Source organism: Hemicordylus capensis, chromosome 2, assembly GCF_027244095.1.
Source record: "Hemicordylus capensis ecotype Gifberg chromosome 2, rHemCap1.1.pri, whole genome shotgun sequence".
Classification (NCBI taxonomy): Eukaryota; Metazoa; Chordata; class Lepidosauria; order Squamata; family Cordylidae; genus Hemicordylus; species Hemicordylus capensis.
In genome coordinates, this window is record NC_069658.1 from 318,411,112 (window position 1) to 318,418,133 (window position 7,022).

Genomic DNA, 7,022 nt, shown 5'->3' on the forward strand with positions numbered 1-7,022 from the left:
AAAGTATTAGACTAATCAAAACAATCTGAAACTGGAGCTGCATGTTCCATCTCTTTTAGCTGGAAGGAAAGAAATAATATCTTCAGTTTAGATTTAGGTTAAAAACAAAGTTTCTCTATGTCTGCTTCAAGATATGCAGATATCTGAAGAGCTTTAACATATATGAAACCGCCCTGAGCCATTTTGGAAGGGCAGTATATAAATCTAATAAATAAATAAATAAATAAAAATATATGATCACGAGTTTCACATAACAGAAAATAACAGCCCACCATTCCCTCTTGCCTTACACAGCAATAGAATGCCAGACTTTCTTGACATTCTTCCGTCATGGCAAAAGCGATGAGAGTATATTACTGATTTAAAACCACTGCATACTTTGAAGACCAGGCCATCTCCAACAATTTCTCTGCTAAATAGAAGCAGCCAAGCCAGGCAAGGATCCAGAGAAAAAGTGGTAGGCCACACCACCCCAACTTCCTCAGGGATCACAGACTGAAACTGATCCAATCTAATACTGCAAGGAGGATTTCTGGACACCATCCTAATAGACTCTGCAAAAACAGTGGGGTCCAAGTTGGCCCGAATTCAAGAGATTTTGTCTGCAAGAAACCTAATCAAAGCATCACAGCAGAACAAAGTCTCTGGGGACTGGTTTGAAATTGAAAGAGCCTGAACCAAGCTCCTTACAACCAGGGACAAGTCTGCTGAATGCAAACCTACAGAAGCAATGCGTGGAGACCAGAATTGTTTTTTTGCTGCATACACTGCTTCTGCATAAACCTTCAAATGGGCTCTATGCTGTGTCCTGTCAATTTTAAGAGGGGTTCTCCTCCACTTGCTGCTGCAGACCCCGCAACTCCTCTGTATACCAAGGGGCCACTTTTGAAACAGGTTGGAAGGGTGAGTGATTGTGTCTACTGCCATGATGAGTTCCCTATCCCAGGTTCCCACCAGGGCATCAACAGAATCACGGGCAGGACGAACATTAAAACCCTCCAAGGCTTTTTAGAATCCTATTGGGTCCAGCAGCAATTTCTGGCGGACCATCTTAATAGGTCCTTCACCCCTGCAGGGCTGGGTTATGGCTGTGAAACCAATCTTAACCAGCTAGTGTTCCATCCATGACAATGGGGAAAACACAGGATCCCCCACCCATGGAACACCCCCCCCCCGATCTGAACAAAAGACCAAATTGAGTGTGTGGCCAGCAACATGAGTTGGCACTGAAGCTAGTTGGGATAGGCCCATAGTTGTCATGGCTGCTATGAACTGAGCCGCACCAGATGTCAGCCTCACAGTGGATGTTCAATTCCCCAGCACTAAATTCCAACACCAACTCCAAGAACAGCTCTGTCAGCTCAGTTAGGGAGTCAGTTGGGCAGCGGAGTGGAGGGTACACCAACAGAATCCCCAATCTATCCCTAGTTTCCAGCCTCAGAAATGCATACATACATGCACAGGGGCCCTGGTAATGGAGATGGTATTCTTATGGACCACAGCCACTCCACACACACCCCAAACACTTCCCCCCCCCAACCTGCTCCACAAGAGAGTAGCCTGGTGGGAGAAGCTGGGCCCGGACTGGGCCACTATCCCCCCCCCCGCCCCACACACAAACAATCCAGGTCTCAGTTATACAAGTCAGGTTGGCTCCCTCATCCATGATCAAGTCAAGGATTATTTCAGTTTTATTCTGAACTGACCTGGCATTGCAGAGGAGCAAGGCTAGGTTCTGTGAGTAGTTGGAACTGCTTCCCGAGGCCAGAGAGCTGACAGGGCAGCTGGAAGTGGAAACAGTAACTAAATTACTGGTTTCCTTTCCCCTGTAATGGCCAGCTGCTCTAATGTTTTAGCTTTTTGTCTGTTTGTTGTAAACTGCCCAGAGACATGAGTTTTGGGTGGTATAAAAGCGTGTTAAGTAAATAAAAATAATATCTGGTCATTTCTACTAGAGAGCAATTTTTCCTCTCTGTCACATCATTGAGTTCAGGTGTATATGCGGGAATAGGTTCATGTGAAATCCCATGCTCCTTTAGGAATCTTTTAATGTCATTTGACATGTATTCACCTCCACTGTCTGACCTTAGTCTCTGAGGCTTTCTTCCAAATTTGTTAATTGTTGCAATATATTCCTTAAATTTTTCAAACACTTGACTTTTCTCTCTCAGAGGATATACATCAGTAAATTTTGAAAAAATCATAATGAATATGTAGAGAGAAAGAGAGATGTTCCCACCTTCTCTCTAGGAGGAAAGGAAAAGGACTAACTCACTACAGGGAGTACCAGAGGAGTCAAGGCAGGGTCATAGAGTAAAGGCAAATAGGAACAGGTAAGAACACCCTCACTAGCTACGTCTACTCCCAGTGCCCCTAGTGGACATTAGGATAGTTGGTGCAAAAGGTCAATGCACTGCAACTCCATCTCCAACAAAAACACCAAATCTTCAGTATCCTACCTTGAGGAAGGAGTTACAAGAGGAGAGTCTACCTGCTTCTGCTTGGAGTGGGGAGGAGAGAGAGTGAGAGAGAGAGACTGACCCATTGGGGAAAGAGCTATTTGGGTGGAATTGACTGCTTCTGTCCAGAGTAGAGACCCATTGGGTTAGCAGCTACGAGGGGCAGGGAGGCAGCCTACTTCTGCTTGGGGGAGGGAAGAGACACATGCCCTCATGTACTGGCCATTTGGGCAAGACTACAAAGCCCCCCTGTTTTAAGTGCCCCAAGACCCCCAAAGCCTTATTCTGGCTCTGTTTGTCAATGCTTATCAAATCCCATTAGTTCCAACTCTTCAGTGGATAGTCTTTCTAAAGAAATTGTAGTAATGCTAAGTGTAATAGTAGTACTTTGTTTCTGAATATATATTTTACTAATATTCCAATTCTGAACATCCTAACTTGTTTTATATCTCATAGTGTTCGTTCAATGGAAGCTACTTCTCAGTATGCATAGGACTGCTGTATAAGTCATAGCAGCTGATTATGGAAGGATTTCCCCAAGACAGGGAGCTTTAAAAAAAGAAAAACACTCACCCAAACTTTCTAAAATTATGGATTTTATTTGCTGTATATTCTAAACACACTAAATGCTAGTCTATGGAATTATGTTTTATGCATGGAAGTATATATACATGCACATTGGCTAGCACATTGCAACGAAAAATAGTTGCACCAAGTTCTTCTCAAAATAAAGTTTTCCCCTGGAGATGCAATGCTTACAAAGGGACATCAAAACTGGGGCAGAGAAAATGCCTTATTGGGAAAGGAAACTGCTGTAATCTGCAGATACATAGAGATAATATGCTGTTTTTGCACATATTTCTGGACTTTATCTCTGGAATTAAAGTGCAAAGCCTAACACTGTAGTCTACAGCCTATTTATGCTAAAGTAATCTTGTTCAAATCAATGGGACTGTTTTAGAGTAAGTCAGTTGTTAGAAGGGAAACTTATATGTTCTAACCTCTCATGTTTTGTAACATCCTCTAATATACCCTTTAAAAATAAAAATAGATAGGGTAGCTTTGAACAAGTGATGCAGAACATTTAAATGAAGGAGAAAATGTGCACATTTCAGTAGTCTGAGGCATGCTCTCTCATGCTTAAAGATCCACCTTTTTAGAAAGACTTTTTATTCTTATACCCTGTTTTCAGTAGGTTTTTAATTTGTAAGTTTGGTTTTATTTGGGTCTAGTTTTTAAATTAATTTTATTAATTTTATATTGTTTTATTGTCTTTGTGAGCTGCCCTGAGCAATATCATACAGGAAGGACAGGATACAAATATTTTAAATAAATAAATAATAGATGTTCCAAAAGGCTTTTGGAACACACGGGGGCTATTCTTACAATCACAAAAATCGGGCTAGGAAAATCCTAGCCCGAATTTTGTGAGCGTAAGAACCACTGGGCTTGCAGCCGAGCCCGGTGGTTCTGGAGCGGCTAACCCGCTCCTGTAGCCCGCCCCTTAGCCCAGGTTTGCGGAGTGAGCGCTCCGCAAACCCGGGCTATCTGCTTGTGAGTAGCCATGGCACCACGGCTACTTGTGAGTAGACCCCCGGCCGGGAGGCGAAAAGCCGCCTCCCAGCTCGGGGGTCTTCCCAGTATGCCCTGCGCACTCGTGCAGGGCATACTGGGGCTTCCGGGGGCCGTGCGGCCCCCGAGCTCCCCAGCCCCCGCCGGCTCCGTCTTGAAGCTGGCCATCATGTGGGCGGCCAATCCAGCTGCCCAGGGCTCCCTGCCCACTCACAGCTTAGAACCGGGTCTCACTGATCGTGAGACCTGGTCCATGGTTTTTACTGAGCTACTAACTGCAGTTCACTGAAGATTCTATATCCTTTAACAAAATCCTTCCATTAGTTTGCATTGCCTGTCAAGTAAAACTCTGCATATGACTTCATTTAAGTGAATCTGGATCTAAAATCTGCTCAGAAAGAGTCTGGATCCAGGGTATTGGAAGGAGTGCCTACTCCCATATGTCATTCCTCATGTTGTGAGATTGCAAAGGAGACCCTGTTCTGCCTTCACTGGAGGAGTGGTGGAAGTAGTGGCAGTAAGATCTAGGCCTCCCCCTCCCCTCGGGGGCTTTTGGTCCTTTGCATCCCCTTCCTAGGAAGGTCCACCTGGCTGACATAATTTTTTTTAAAAAAACTGGTTTGATTTCCTGTTAAACGTTCATTTAGCTATATGAAGGTGAAACACGGGTCCTTTTATCGGTCCTCCTCAGTAGGCTTCTTTTTGTATGAGCAAACTCCCAACCCAATGACCCCAGCTTTTAAAGCTTAAAAGTTTTATTGAAAGGAATGGATTGAAGCATATACTGTAGAATGGTAAATGTATAGCAAATGATACATCCAAATAGAAGCATGAGCAAACTATAACATTCTAAGAAACATAAAATGAGTGGCATTTGAAGTGATGTTGTGAATAATAAAATCTACCCCTAAGCCTTTTCTATGCAAAATGGATCTAAACCCCTTAACCTATACCCCGAAGAGCAATCATATTTACCCTTCTGGCAGCTTGAGGTGTTTTCAGGCTTCTTCAAAAGAAATCCAAACGAAAATAATTAGTGGATAGCTAATAAATTGGTGGATAGCTATAAAATAACTCAGTATCAATATCAATATCAGAATATAAATTACATAGACATAGAAATTACATATTTACTTAGGAGAGGATAGAATACTTGAGATTTAATAAGAATGATTGTTGTGAAGGAATGAAGGGAAGAGAAATAAAATAGTTTTTGAGAAAAAGCATCTTGGAAAGAGAGAGGGAAGGTTCAAGAGGAGAACAAACAAAGGAGAAATTTGCAAGGAGGAAAAGGTAAAATATAAGGGAACAAAGGGAGAAAATCCTCCTTCTCCCCTTCTCAAGGGTCTTCTTAGGCCTGTGATTGGTTTCCACCTGTTGTTTCCACCTCCCCTTCTCAAGGGTCTTCTTAGGCCTGTGATTGGTTTCCATCTTTCCACGCAAGATTCTAATTGGCTCTTTGGGTACCCTATTTCCATAGTTATTAGAAATCTAATATTCTGTGTTACCATGGCAACCTGGACCCCATCAAAAATCCAATCAAAAATCCAATCCCCCTCTTTTGACAGGGCTTGTTAAAGTTTACTCCCCCAATTAACTGCAACCATCAGGCCTTGTAATTCTTCTTCTTTATCTCTCAGTAAGTTACCAACTTGACAGGGCACAGGTGGAATGGGTCTTTCATTCTTCTCCTCATATACATTCCAAGACCGGTAATACCAAGATTTATTAGGTGTCTTCTCTTCAAGCACTCCTTGGCTAAAAATGGTACCAAAGAGAGGAGAACTGGTCTTGTGGTAGCAAGCATGACTTGTCCCCTTAGCTAAGCAGGGTCCACCCTGGTTACATATGAATGGGAGACCAGAAGTGTGAACACTGTAAGATATTCCCCTTAGGGGATGGAGCCGCTCTGGGAAGAGCAGAAGGTTCCAAGTTCCCTCCCTGGCATCTCCAAGATAGGGCTGAGAGAGACTCCTGCCTGCAACCTTGAGGAAGCCACTAGCAATCTGTGAAGACAATTCTGAGCTAGATAGACCAATAGTCTGACTCAGTATATGGCAACTTTCTATGCTCCCATGAGTACCTCTCTCTTGCTTTTCTTCAGGCAAATTTAGCCTAAGTATGGCCTCTCTGCTAGAGTCTTTCATAATACACAGCAAAATGTTAGACTTCCCTATTTTTGTCTTCAGTTTATGGTCCATTGTTCCTCTCCAGTACAAGCCTCCACAGTCCAGCATAGTCCGAAATATGCCAATTTTAGGGCTTATGTATACTTTTATATTGTGTAGAAAGGTAAGTAATTCCAGTTGAGGGATCCTAGATTTTATGTTTCAGTAATAACTATTTACAATAATTGTTTTCATAATCCATGTATTGTAAACACAGTGCTTGAAAAGCAAATTTTGAAAAACGATGAGTAAGTTTCTGCATGATATGAAGGATGCACAGATGAAATTAGCACTAAATGGCAGGACACGAGAGTAATCGGTTACAAAAATAAGTTCTACAATGGAAAGGAGGAGACTAACCGACAGGCACCCCGGCATTCCTCACCCAGTTAACAACCAAAAATCCAGTCATTACTTTTTGGGTGAGAATGGGGAAGAAAAAAACATATTACTACATTTTTTTGATTCCTTGTTTGTCATGAGTGGGTCCACTCCCACCATTTTGTGTATATACCAAACCAACAGTGTTGATTCTGTAAACATGGTGTTAATCTAAAAGATTACTTTCCCCACAAAAGAGTCACCAGAAACAGATGTGTTTGTTCTTTTCCTGAAGCTGACCCACATGATAAATTCTTGAGCTAATGTCACGATGAGAGTGAAAGTATGCATGATAAATAATCATCTGAGGTGAGAGAAAGATGACAGTTGTTTCCAAGAGTTGATAGCATTTTTGAAGGATTGGTGTTCATGCTTTAGACACTCATCTTAAATTTGCTTTTGATAAACGTGTGGTAAGTTTTTATGTTTCAGAAATCTGTGC